Source organism: Pinus tabuliformis, chromosome 1_2, assembly GCF_031772625.1.
Source record: "Pinus tabuliformis cultivar Carrire ecotype Pingquan chromosome 1_2, CPIR1, whole genome shotgun sequence".
In the NCBI taxonomy this organism is placed as follows: domain Eukaryota; kingdom Viridiplantae; phylum Streptophyta; class Pinopsida; order Pinales; family Pinaceae; genus Pinus; species Pinus tabuliformis.
In genome coordinates this window covers 867,368,036-867,381,257 of record NC_142298.1, presented here as the reverse complement: position 1 = coordinate 867,381,257, position 13,222 = coordinate 867,368,036, and positions in this window count along the sequence as shown.

Below are 13,222 nucleotides of genomic sequence, written 5' to 3'. Positions count from 1 at the left end.
AATTTTTTGTAATAAAATTATTTTTAGCAAAGTTTCTAACTAATCAATGTGGTTTATCATGTCTTGATATTAAATTACATGTTCATTCATGATATTGTAACAAAATCTATTTACAAATTAAAAAGTTTCATGATAAGTATTGCGAATGTGCATAATTAAAAATCTTATTACACATCTTTTCATATATTTTTTAAACTTATATAGTAATTATTTTTATCCAAAATAATAATTATATTTTTTTTGTTTTTTTTATTTACTAAGTAATGTGCACCATGAGAAGACTCTCATTTACAAAAAAAAAATAAAAATGGATGGATTACATTTAACTTATATATTAATTTGTATTATGACTACTAATAATAATATTTATTTTTTTATGAGTGGTGAGAAGACTCGAAAGCTTAACTTGTGACTTGAGTAATTACAACCCAAGGTTATCTAACTCGTTAAAATCACCCAGGGATCCCATGTGGTCTTGTCCACAATATCCCTTAGAATGGTTGGAATGACTTAACATAACATTCTGTCACCATTTTCTCTATGCCATGTGGGTATTAATAATTTTAATTTAAAATAAAGTTATAATTTTCTTATTTTTAATGTTTTTTAATTCTAAAATCCCAAGCTGACCATGAACAAGTCAAACACATACACCAATAGTTTCACGAAATTAACCTAAATTTATCTAAAATTCTATTGGAATCAGTTTCAAGTTTTCCATGAAACATAGGAAATTCAAAGATAGTCATAATAAAGAAAAATAAAAAACAATAAAACCCTAAAGGCTAAAACTTATTCATTTTAAAATACTAGTAATAATAGAACGCTAATTTTTTAATAATAAAACACTACTTTCTTAATAATATTTTTTATTTCTATTTTTTTTTATATCTTTATTTTGAGATGTTCAATTTTTATTTATGTCATACACATTTAAATTATATATAAAGTGCAATATTTCAATAAAATTTAAAATTTAAATATATAAAAGAAAAATATTTAAATATTTAAATTTTGTTTTTTTTCCACAGGAAAAAAGCGATAACCTTTTATTTAAAAAATGAAAAGTTACACAAAGCATATGCATTGAAGCATTTCTAGAAGTTTCCCAATGGGCTCGTGTGCTTTCGCACACAATGCAACGTAGCGAGGCTACCGTGCATTTAGAAAAAAAGAGAAAAAAGAAAAAAGAAGGAGGAAAGGACAGAAAAACTGGTTCCTGGGGGTGAGTAGAGGACTCACACCTCATGTTTTTCTCCCCTCTTTCTTTTCGACCTTGTGCCACTCCCCTTGGGTGGGCTCGATCAAAGCTAGGACTAACTGTGTTTCTGCTTTCTTTGGAGCTATATCATTTTCTGAGTCTGAAGTGTCTCAGTGGTGATGCTGTTTGATCCCTCCCATACTCTGATCCTCGCTTGTCTTCTCTGCTTGATTCGAATGGAGTTGTGAAACCTTGTTGGTTAATATGTTTTCCTTTTGAGTCTCCTTTCCTTGGGTATGCTCAGTATTCTCTGTGGGGGTAACTTCCTCCTCTGCTTCTGATTCATCGTCCTCTGAGTCAAGAGGGGGGAATCGCCACCCTTTCCTCTACTTCCCTTTCTTCTTCTTTTTACTGTTTGCTTTCTTGGCTTCTAGGCATGTACTTTGCAAGTGTCCTGTCAGCCTACAGTTCCTGTATCTCAAAGTAGTGTTTTCGTAGTCTAGTCCTTGCAGCCAGTTTTGTTGCTTGTATACCAGCCTTATGCTTTCCGGCAGTCCTTTACTTAGATCTACTTCCACACAAATGCGTGCAAAAGTGTAGATCCTCTCATCAGTCCTTTCCAGATCTGTTTTGATGTATTTCCCTATGTTGTTCCCAATTCCTTCCAAAACTCGTTCACTCCAAAAGTGAAGAGGGAGGTTATATAAGCGGACCCAAACCGACATTTTGGAGACAGTCATTTTGTTTGGATCAAAATCTGGAAACCATGGGGTCATAAAAAGACCTGATGTTCCCCAAAACCATGGCCCTGTACTGATGATTGTATCTCTGACTTCCGTGGATGCGAATCTAACAATGAAAAACCCCTTGGAGCATAGATGAATATCACATTCCATGGTCCAATTGGTGAAGATCCAGTGAAATAGATCCATTGGCTTTGGCCAAAAACTGTTAAATCGGCAGATTAGGGCCTGTGTTTCATATGACTTGACGAAATCTTCAAGTCCTGTAGAATCAAAGTTTAGGGCTGGGGTTTGCCCTAGCTGATCTACTATGTATGGCCTAGGTGTATATCCACCTTGATTTGGAGAGGACCTTGGATCTCTGTTTCCCTATAAGATGTTTTTATAAGAGGAGCCTCCCTTGGGCTGATGCTGAGCTGTTGTCTTTTTCCCCTTGTCTCCTCCTGAGGAGCTTGGACCCTGGGGCAGAGCACCTCCTCTCAGCCTAAAGTTCAAAGCAATGGTTGTTTCTGGGCTAATATCATAGCTTCTCAGGGTTCTGCTGTCCTGAAGGGACCACCTACCACTGACCAAATGTTGGATCTGAACAGGGTATGCCATCAATGCCCATATTTGCTGTTTCAACTGCATAATGGTGCTTCTTGCATGTACCCACACTAGACTGGTTTTCCCCACAGGGGGTTTTAAATATTTAAATTTTGTTGCCACCCATTATTTTTTAATATATCTTTGTATAAGAAAGTGTGTATTAACTATTTATTTATATTATACGCACTTACTTTATATATATGTATATGTAAGTGTAATGCTTGAATCAAATATATAAAATAAAATATATATATATATATATATATATATATATATATATATATATATATATATATATTAAACTTCAAAATTTGGCGTTATTTATTATTTTTAAATATATAAGTGTGGAAGATAATTTTTTATTCATACCATGCAAACTTAAATTATGTAAATTTATATATTTATAAATAATTATAATAAAAGTCTAACACTTATATTTATTTATATATATATAAGGTTACAATAGAATTATAATATTCCAATAACATGTAAATGTTAAATATAATTTTTCTATATTATTGAAATATTATACTTATATATAGAAACAATAGTTTCTCTTTAACTTTTTAAATTTTAGAAATAAAATATTTAAGAGTACCAATTACTTTTTTACTTTCTTAAAGTAAATCAATGTTATACTTATAAATTATTATAATAATAATATAATATTTTATTAATATATAAAAATTAAGTATATATTTATTAATTTTTTATTTATACCACACTTTTAAATTATTTAAGTTTATATATTTAAAAATAATTATAATAAAAGTATAATATTTTCATAAAATATAAAACTTGAATATATATAAAAATGATGTATCTATATTAAAACTTATTTAATTTTTAAAATTTGTTTACATTTGTTACACATAAATCACATATATGAAACTTTGTATTGAATAAACTTTGTACCAATTTAAATAACACTTTTAATTTATAATGCATGTTGTTAAGTACATTGAAAGAATATTAAAAATGTTTTTCTCCTTGAAGTCTCTCTAAGTCTCTTTTAAATAAACAACCAAGGTTTAGTTTTTCTTCTTTGTGTCAAGTAATCTATCTATATTTCTAATAAGTTTATTTTATAATAAACTATTTTGAATTTATATACGTAATAAATGTTTATTTTTTTTCAGAGAAAAAAGCAACATAGATTATATTAAGTTGATATAAAGATCAATATACATAGAAGTTACAGGAACCTCAGTCGAAATAAAACGATCATAAAGATAGGGAAAAAACACATAGTTCCCCAAAAGTGCAGAATGAGATCAGATGTAACCCTCAAAAAGATGCAGGTGGTCTATAACATAAGACTTAGAATATCACAAGAAATGGACCGTGGAGGGCCGCAAGACAAGCTATGGATCGACATGTTCTGATTGGTCTATCAGTGAGACAATGCTGCCCAAAAACGTATCCAGCTAGTCCAAGGAAGGCATGGACCCCGAAATAGAGATCAAAATGGAGTCAAGGGGCTGACAGATATTCTGGAAGATGCGTCCGTTCCTCCATTTCCAGATGTACCAGCAAGTGAGGATGAAAAGAGCACGCCAGGAGGGGCGCTGGGCACTCCACCAGAAGAAACCATCCTGTACAGAGGGAAAAAACCGGTGAGAAAAACCATAAATCAGAGAAAGCTCGTACCAGATTGAAGAGGCAGCAGCACACTCAAAGAACATATGAGTGTTTGATTCAGCTTCAGATAAGCACAATTGACACCTGCCAGGGCCCTGCCATCCTTTTTTTTGAAGAACCTCCCAGGTGAGGTTCTTGTTAGAGAAGAGTAGCCATGAGAAGAGGATCGACTTAAGAGGGCAGGGAGCTTTCCAGAGTTTGGTGGGAAAGGTAGGGGAAGATAGCGGAAGGTCGGATGAGAGGAGAGAATAGAGGTTTTTGACGGTAATAGGTAGGGAGGGTTTCTCAAAAGACCAAATCAATTCGTCCTTTGTACCAGATTGAACGATTCCTTTGTTTGAGAAACTGTTGGTAGCAGAAAGCCATAAGGGGCAGAGGGGAGGGGGTAAAGCTAATTGTATTTCATTTTTCCATATTGGCTTCTGCGAGGATCGGTTCTTCTATTAAAACAATCTTATATTAAAACAATCTTATTTTTTCTTTTTATATAAGGAATTTGAAAATTGTACAAATTCAGGGGTTTTTAATAATTGAAACAATACCACAAATAGTGGTTCTTAATTATTAAATGAATAATTAGGGTATTGTATATTAGGAAGGATGAAATTTTTTGTAAAGGATGAATATTTCAATAGTTTATAGAGCATGCTCAGTTTGGACTCGAAACAAGTACTTATATGAAAGATGTTTTACAACTTTAAAAGATAAGGATTGAGAGTAAGAAAGGAAAAAAAATAGAGCCGGAAGATCTAAATGGTTTAAAATTTATATATCTTGTTCAGTTTTTCCTCTATGCAAATGGGAAGTTATATGAAAAATATTTTCGAACTTCAAATGAGTGTTTACAACACACAAAGAGTAAGTTGAGACAACCTTTAGGAAATTTTTGTACAAATTTTATTATAACCTTTCCATCCATCCAATATATATTTTAGAGCCTTCTGAAGAGAGAGTGTATTCTTTTGGAAATACTGAGAGGGGGGTGAATCAATATTTTCTTTCAATTGTTATTATTACTAGTTATACTCTTCAAAATTCAATCAGAGAAACTTATAAGAATAATTTTATTGAGTATAAAAGAATAGACACAACTTATGATAATTATTCCCAAGCACCAACTTGGCTTTGATGACGCTCCGACTCTAGGACTTCAACCCTATCTAATCCAAGGAACCTAGCTTGTGTTTAGGAGAACCAACTCCAAGGACACCAATCGTGTTGTTAAATAGAGAATGTGTAAGGTACTTACTTCAATGTTCTTGCTATATTCGTCAATGTCTTCACTACTACAACATCGAAAAAACTTTGCGTCTGCTTTGTCCTTGATTTACTTCATTGTCTGTTGTTCAAGAAACAACTCTTCATTGTCCAGGCTTAAAAGTTTATAGTCAACAGTAAGTCATGATCTTCTGCAATGTCTGAGTTACCACAGTCTGAGGCACCCACAGTCCGAGCTATAAAATAGTAGTCAATAGTTGCAAATAAGGATTTATGTAATGACCGAAGTATCTGCTCCTCAGTCTGAATCCAACTGAGGTAATGAAACTACTCAACTAGTTGTTGACGCATAAATAGAAGAGGTGTCAAGGAACATTGCTTGGTTCTGAATTTATGTAATGATGCACAAAAAAAGAACTGTCTAATGTCCCTTCATCCGCAGGTTGTCCGAATTGTTCACGCTTACTGCAACTTGGTTAACCCAGAAATATGTGTTCACTGTATTTTATCTAGAAATGAGTGTTTTCCCCAGAAGTACGCATTTGTTAGCATGCTGTCAAAGATATGCGGTTTACTGTCTTTTGCTTACATTCACGAGATGTGAACCTTGGTTTTTTATGCTGTCTATTTTCTTCGTTATATCCGTATACTTTTTAACTAAAATTGTGTCCCAATATATATGCGTAGAATGTTGTCTACGATCGAAGGTGGAGCCGACCTGTCATGTCGATGTGTGAAGTTTGAATAGTCATTCAATGTGTATTAAAAAAATTTATGCCCAAAATAAAATGATTTTGGATATGTATATAATCGTTTGGCCTTTTAATATATTTTTAATTCCCCCTTTTTTTGAATTGTTAAAGTGTCATGTGATTTGGTTTTATTAAGTAAATTGATGATTTAGTTAATTAGGAAATTGTGGCACCTAGGGTAGGATTTTAGGGTTGCATCTTTTTAGGGCTTTCACTAGCCATTAGGGTTTAGGTAGAAATTTAGGGTTTTAATAATCTATGATAGGGTTAGGGTTTCATCAAGGTTTAGGGCATGTATCACCATGACATTTGCCATTTTCAACAATGCCATACTGACATGAGTGAAGACCTATATTAACAATCTCCGCCTTTGTCATTGATGGCAATATTCTTTCACTTTCAACATTCTCTCCCCCTTTGACATCAATGGCAAACGGGGTGCCAAGTACTCCCCCTGTCACACTGCTTCTTATTAATAACTGTTCTTCATAGGTATGTTACTCCCCCTGTCATGGTGTCCTACTTTTGTGAAGATGATTATTGAATGTCATGTAAGAGAAATAACCCCCATCTTTTGGCGAAGATGTTCAACTTCTTCTCGAGGAAGAGGTTTTATAAAGATATCAGCAATATGTTCCTTGGTATTGATATATTCCAACTTTATGTTTTGTTTAGCTACTTGTTCACGAAGGAAATGATACTTGATTGTTATATGTTTGGTCTTTGAGTGCATCATTGGATTTTTGTTGAGACTGATAGCACTTGTGTTATCACAATAGATGGTGATTGGTTGGTTGGTATCTATGTTAACATCTTTTAGAGCTTCCTTCATCCATAATATTTGAGTACAACAATCTGTAGCAGCTATATACTCGGCTTCAGTTGTGGATAGTGATATGGATGTTTGACTTTTGCTAAGCCAAGATACTAGACAATATCCTAGAAAGAATGCATTTCCACTATTATTTTTTCGATCATCGACACTTTTGGCCCAATCAGCATCGGTGTATGCAGTCACAGTCCAAAATTAAGTGTTCCTTTCAAGTATTTGAGAATTATTTTTACAGCTAACAAATGGAATTGTTTAGGAGCTGATTGAAATCTTCCCACCATTCCTACTACTTGCATAATGTCAGGTCTTGTAGCGGTTAAGTATAGGAGAGCTCTAATTATTGACCTGTAAGGAGTTGCATCTACCGGAGGAGAGTCATCATCTTTGCTTAATTTGCAATTAGTGGTCATAGGTGTGCTCATGGGTGCACAGTCTTCCATTCCATATCTTTTAAGCATGTCTTTAAGATATTTTGCTTGAGATATGAACATCCCTGCTGTGGTTTGAGATACTTGTACTCCAAGGAAGTAAGATAATTCTCCTATCATTATTATTTTGAACTCTTTTGACATATTTTGAGCAAAATTATGGCTCATCTCATCATTATTGCTAGCAAAAATTAGATCATCAACATAGACAAGAGTGACTAGTAACTTATCATCATCCATCTTCATGTAGAGATTACTTCCTGCCACCCCCTTCTTGAGGCCTTGTTGTTGTAGATAGTGATCCAATCTTGCGTACCAAGCTCTAGGCTCCTGTTTCAACCCATTTACTGCCTTTTTCAACTTAAAAACAAAGTCTTTTCCTTCTGCTAGATTAAACCCTTCTAGTTGCTCCATGTAGACTTCTTCCTTGAGTTCCCCATTTAGAAATGTTGATTTTATGTCCATTTGATAGATTTTGAATCCTTTAGAGCAAGAAAATGCCAAGAACATCCTTATAGCTTCCATACGAGCTACTGTGTAAAGGTTTCTTCAAAGTCGATTCCTTCAATTTGTGAATAACCTTCACAGACAAGCCTTGCCTTATTTCTGATGGTTTGTCCATCTTCATTCAATTTTTTTTTGAACACCTACTTGGTTCTAATTATATTTTTATCCTTTGGTAGAGGTACCAGCTCCCATGTCTCATTTTTCTCGATTTGAGACATTTCTTCTTCCATGGCTTTTACCCAATGAGGGTCCTTACTTGTTTGAGTAAAAGTTTCTAGTTGTATCATAGATAGGAGAGCAACATCATTTTTCCTTGGTGAACATGTCATCCTTCGTCGGGTTTGTATCCCCTCGTCTACATTGCCAATAACCTGTTCATTCAGGGTGATGTTTTTGGAGGAATTTTACCTTTGAAGGGGTTTGAGATGGTTCTTTTTCCTTTTTTTTTTCTTGATTTTTTCCTCTTTTTCAAGTTCTTCTTCATTTTCTTAAATGAGAGTGTCAACTTCATGATCTTCAATTTCCTTTTCTGGAAGATTTTCATCGATCTTCACATTAATGCTTTCCACTATTTTCTGTAGTCAATTATTGTAGCACTTGTAGGCTTTACGCTTAGTAGAATATCTAAGGAATATTCCTTCTTCAACTCTAGAATCAAATTTCCCTTGTGAGTCATCATTAATTTTTATGAAGAATTTGCTCCCAAAAATCTTGAAGTATTTTATTGAAGCAGGTCTTCCTTTCCATAATCCATAAGGAGTCTTCTCATTATTTGGCCTTAGTTGAGTTTGATTCAAGGTATAAACTGTTTTTCCGACTGCTTCTCTCCAAGAATTTGGCTGCAAATCAGCTGCTATTAACATTGTTCTTGCCATTTCTTGGACATTTCAGTTTCTTATTTAAACTACCCCATTTTTCTTGGGTTTTCTAGTAGTAGAGAGTTCTCTTTCGATTCCATGTACTTTACAGAATTCATCAAATTATTTTGATGTGAAGTCTCCCCCTCTATTTGTTCTAGGACATTTAATCTTAGAATCTTTTTCATTTTCTACAAGAGCTTTAAGATTCTTAAAACATTCAAATGCTTCAGATTTATATTTTATGAAATGTAACCACATCATTCTAGTATAGTCATCAACAAATAAAGCAAAGTACCTTTCTCCTTGGAGTGTCAGAGTTCTAGTTGGTCCACATAAATCAACATGAATGATCTCCAAAGGTTTTGATGTAGAGAACTCCTTGGTCTTGTGGCTAGTTCTAGTTTGCTTTCCATGTTGACATGGACCACATACACCTTGATTTGGCTTCAATAACTTTGGGATGTCTCGTACTGCATTGATCTTGCTGATATTGATCAAGTTATTGAAACTTGCATGTACCAATTGCTTGTGCCACAGCCAACTTTCATCTGTTTGACCTAGGTAACATTTATCTTCTTGAATTTTGTTCAAAATGTAGATTTTATCTGATGTTCTAACTCCTTTTGCCATAAGTTCTCGTGAGGATGATTTCCTTATTTCATAATCTTTAGTGCTAAAGACAACTTTATGTCCTTGATAATAGATTTGGCTAACACTTAAGAGATTGTGTTTGAGCCCGTCTACCAGTAAAGCATTTTGAGCCTTCCCTTTTCCATTAATAAGGGTAATAGTTCCTTTTCCAGCAATTTTGGCATATCCACTTCCAAAGGATACATTTCCTTCTTTTTTATTCAATGAGACAAACTTCCTTTTGTCATATGTCATATGTCTAGAGCACCCACTATCCACAAACCAATGATATTCATCACTATGAGCACAGAGAGCTAGGCCACATTTATCCGTATTAGGATTCTCATTTTTCCCTTCTCTTCTTTTGAGGGGGCAATTATCTTCATTATGTCCATTATCATTAGATAATGAGAAAATTGGATCAAATTTGGCCAAAGGATCAAAAGAGTTGTAGGTCTTGATTTGTCCTTGTTCTTTGAGACCATATGGTTTGTCTGTTTGAGTTTTCAACTGTGGTGTTTCATTCGTACGAGCCATGCAATGTTTAGCTTGATGACCAAAAATTTTACAATAATAACAATGCCCAAAAAAGATAGTTTTGTACCTGTTGTAATAGTTATGATTTGAATGAGCATTCTTCCTTAGAGTTACTCTCTCTTCATTCTTTGGATTTGATATGGGCCTTTGGTGAAATGATTTTTCTTCTTTTGTGTTGCTGGAAGGTATGTCGGCATAGCTTTTTGCATTATCCTTAGTACTTGATGATTCTCCTTTAAAGCCTATCCCAGATTTGTCATATTGAGGCTTTTGACCATTTAGGATAATGTCAAGTGTTTAAGAGCTTTCCCACTTCTTTTTTACTTGCTCCAATTCCTTCCTCAGAGATACTATTTCAGCTTCATGATTTTCACATATTTCTTCCTTTTCTTTTAGCTTATTTTTCAAGAAGTCTTCCCTTCTTTTCGCTTCCTCAATTTGTACCTTGAGAGGAATGATTTTATTACGTAATTTCTCATTTTTATTCAATGGCACTTATTAACAATTCATCTTCATCTCCTTCTAGTCTTGAATCATCATCATTTGTGAATGCCATGAATAATACTTCTTGGCTTCCAGCATAGTCATCTGATTCATCATCACCTCCTTTGCGAAGAGGGAAATGATTAGTTGATTTTCTTTTGATGACTACAAATTCATCTTCATCAGACTCTTCTTGCTTAGAGAAGAAATTCTTCTGATTGAAACCTTTCTTTTTGTATACCATTCTTTTAGAATCCTCCTCATCATCACTATCATGCTTAAGAGGACATTTTTCAGCATAATCACCTATTCTTCCACATTTGAAACAAATAAGAGGGTACTTACGTTTTAGCTTCGATCCTTTCTTTAGTATTTGTACAAATTGTGCCAATTCAGATTCAACATCGTAGTCATCACTGCTGGTATTCCATCCTTTCCCCTTTTTCAATTTTGAGGCCTTGAATGTTGCATCTTTGGAACTTGGAACTCCTTTTCTCATCTCATAAGCAATGAGGATTCCATGAATTTTGTCCATCTTGAGAGTATCTAGGTCTTTCATTTCTTATATAGCACTTACTTTGGAGTCAAATCTATCAGGGAGAGATCTTAAGACCTTTTGAACAACAGTGCTTTCTTTAATCTGTTCTCCCAATCCTTTAAGAGAGTTGACCAGTTTAGCTACTCGGAGAAAGTATGATGCAATATCTTCTTCATCGTCCTTTTTTAGACATTCGAATTGCATTCTATGAGTTTGAAGCTTTGCCTTATTAACTTTGGAGTCCCCGTCGTATAAGGTAACCAGCCTATCCCATACTTCTTTGGCCGAGTCACAATTCATGACTTTTGTAAATTCTGAATTAGTGGTTCCACTAGTAATGGAATTTAAGGCTTTTACATTTGCAGTGTAATATTTCCTTTCATCTTGATCAGTTGGAAGAGTGGAAGGAGATGTGTACCCATTTAAAACCGAATTCCAAACATCAGGTCCAAGGGATATCAAGTAATAGAACATTCTTTTTTTCCAAAAACAAAAATTTGTGCCATCGAACAGAGGAAGCCTTCCTGACACTTCTTGATTTTTCATTGTGACTAGGAATCCTTCTTCCAATTGTTAGGTTGATTATGAAGAAGATGGCTCTGATACCAATTGCTGGAAATACTGAGAGGGGGCTAAATTAGTATTTTCTTTCACTTGTTATTATTACCAATTAGATTAGTACAATTCTTTTCAATTTGGTCAAGTTCTCTCATGATACCACTAAGAGAAGTGTTGGGAGGGCGCAAACTATGGAACAGTCGCAGGCAGAGAAAACCACGTCTCCGGAGTTTGAAGAGATTCAGGGCCCGCTTCTAATGGAAACAGGTAGGGGAGGGAGCTCCCTTCCCTCCTACAAAACTGTTGTTGCTAACAAAGGTAAGTCCCCTCTGGGCAGAGTCAAAGATTTGGAAGAAGAGGAATAGAGTAATAATGAAAAGGAAACAGAGGGGGGAAGACCCAAGGAAAATGTCAGCACTAAAGACAAGGAAGAAGAAGACAAAAGTCAGGGTACTAAGAACAATAAACAAAAAGGACCGTGCAGACCCAAAATGGAGGTCACTCCCAGAGTGGTGTTAAACAATCCTGCACTTCAGGCACACAGAGAACATATGGGGCCCTATGCTATAATATGCAAGTTTATGGGAATATGGCCCACAGAAAAGGCTTTACAGTTATGGATTAAGTATCACTAGTAACCCAAAGGAAGTATAGATCTGCATCTAGGGTCCAAGGGTTTCTTCACAGTGGTGTTCACAAACATCAAATACAAAGACAAAATATTCGAAGGACGTGTTACAGGGAAAAGTGTCTATGCAGAACTGCTAATCCCAGTAAGGTGGGTAGATGCCTTAGAAACAAACAAAGTAAAACTACTTTCGTTTTCCTTTATGAAAGATAGATGAGAGAAGAATACAGGAGACCAACCTCTGTCTTGTGCTTGGTTCCTTGTTTCGATTCCTCTCTCTTCTGATAGTCCTTTGCTACTTGCTTCCTTGTATACTCAGCTTCACAGAGTACCTATAGAATCAAAGCAGCATAACACTATACAAGAACATGGATCTATTATCATAAACAATCTAGGATCAGATGTAAATTGACCATACAAATGCACAAAACATAGATTACACAAGAGTATGGAGGAAAACTTGAATAGCTTTATTGATAATCAAGAAAGAGCCAAGAGAGTTACAACCAGTTGTTCTGACCCAACATCATCCTCTCAGCAACTAAGCCCTTCTTCACCTCATGCGAAGCTTAGATCACCCAACACTATGATGTTGCCTCAAGAAACCAACAAAAATTCCTTACAAGATGCAAAATACCAGCCTCTAGATCTCTGGGATGAAGGATCCATATATAGATGTCTGTAAGGTAGATGAGTTAGCTTGTGATTTGATTAGTGTCTTCCCTCTGATAGTTCTTGCTTCCACTTGGAGATTGATGATCTCTTACTCATCCTTGGTCGAATTCAGAGAGGCAAGTGTCATAGGAGAAGTTTCTGGAAGATTCCATGCTTCTCCACCCCACGGATTGACACTGCCATTTGTCTCTTGTCGCCCATCGCACCCCATAGAAGGGCTTTTTGAAATGCAACACACCCACTGAGTGTACTTAGGTGAGATGCAATGCACTTTGCCTATGGAGCAGGTGAAATGATCTTGTTTTGACCGGTTCTGAGTAGTTTTTCATGGAGAACTTCTAGGAGAAGCTGTAATCAATTGACCTTGTTCCTTTAGGGGTTGGAACAACACTTTTAGGGACTT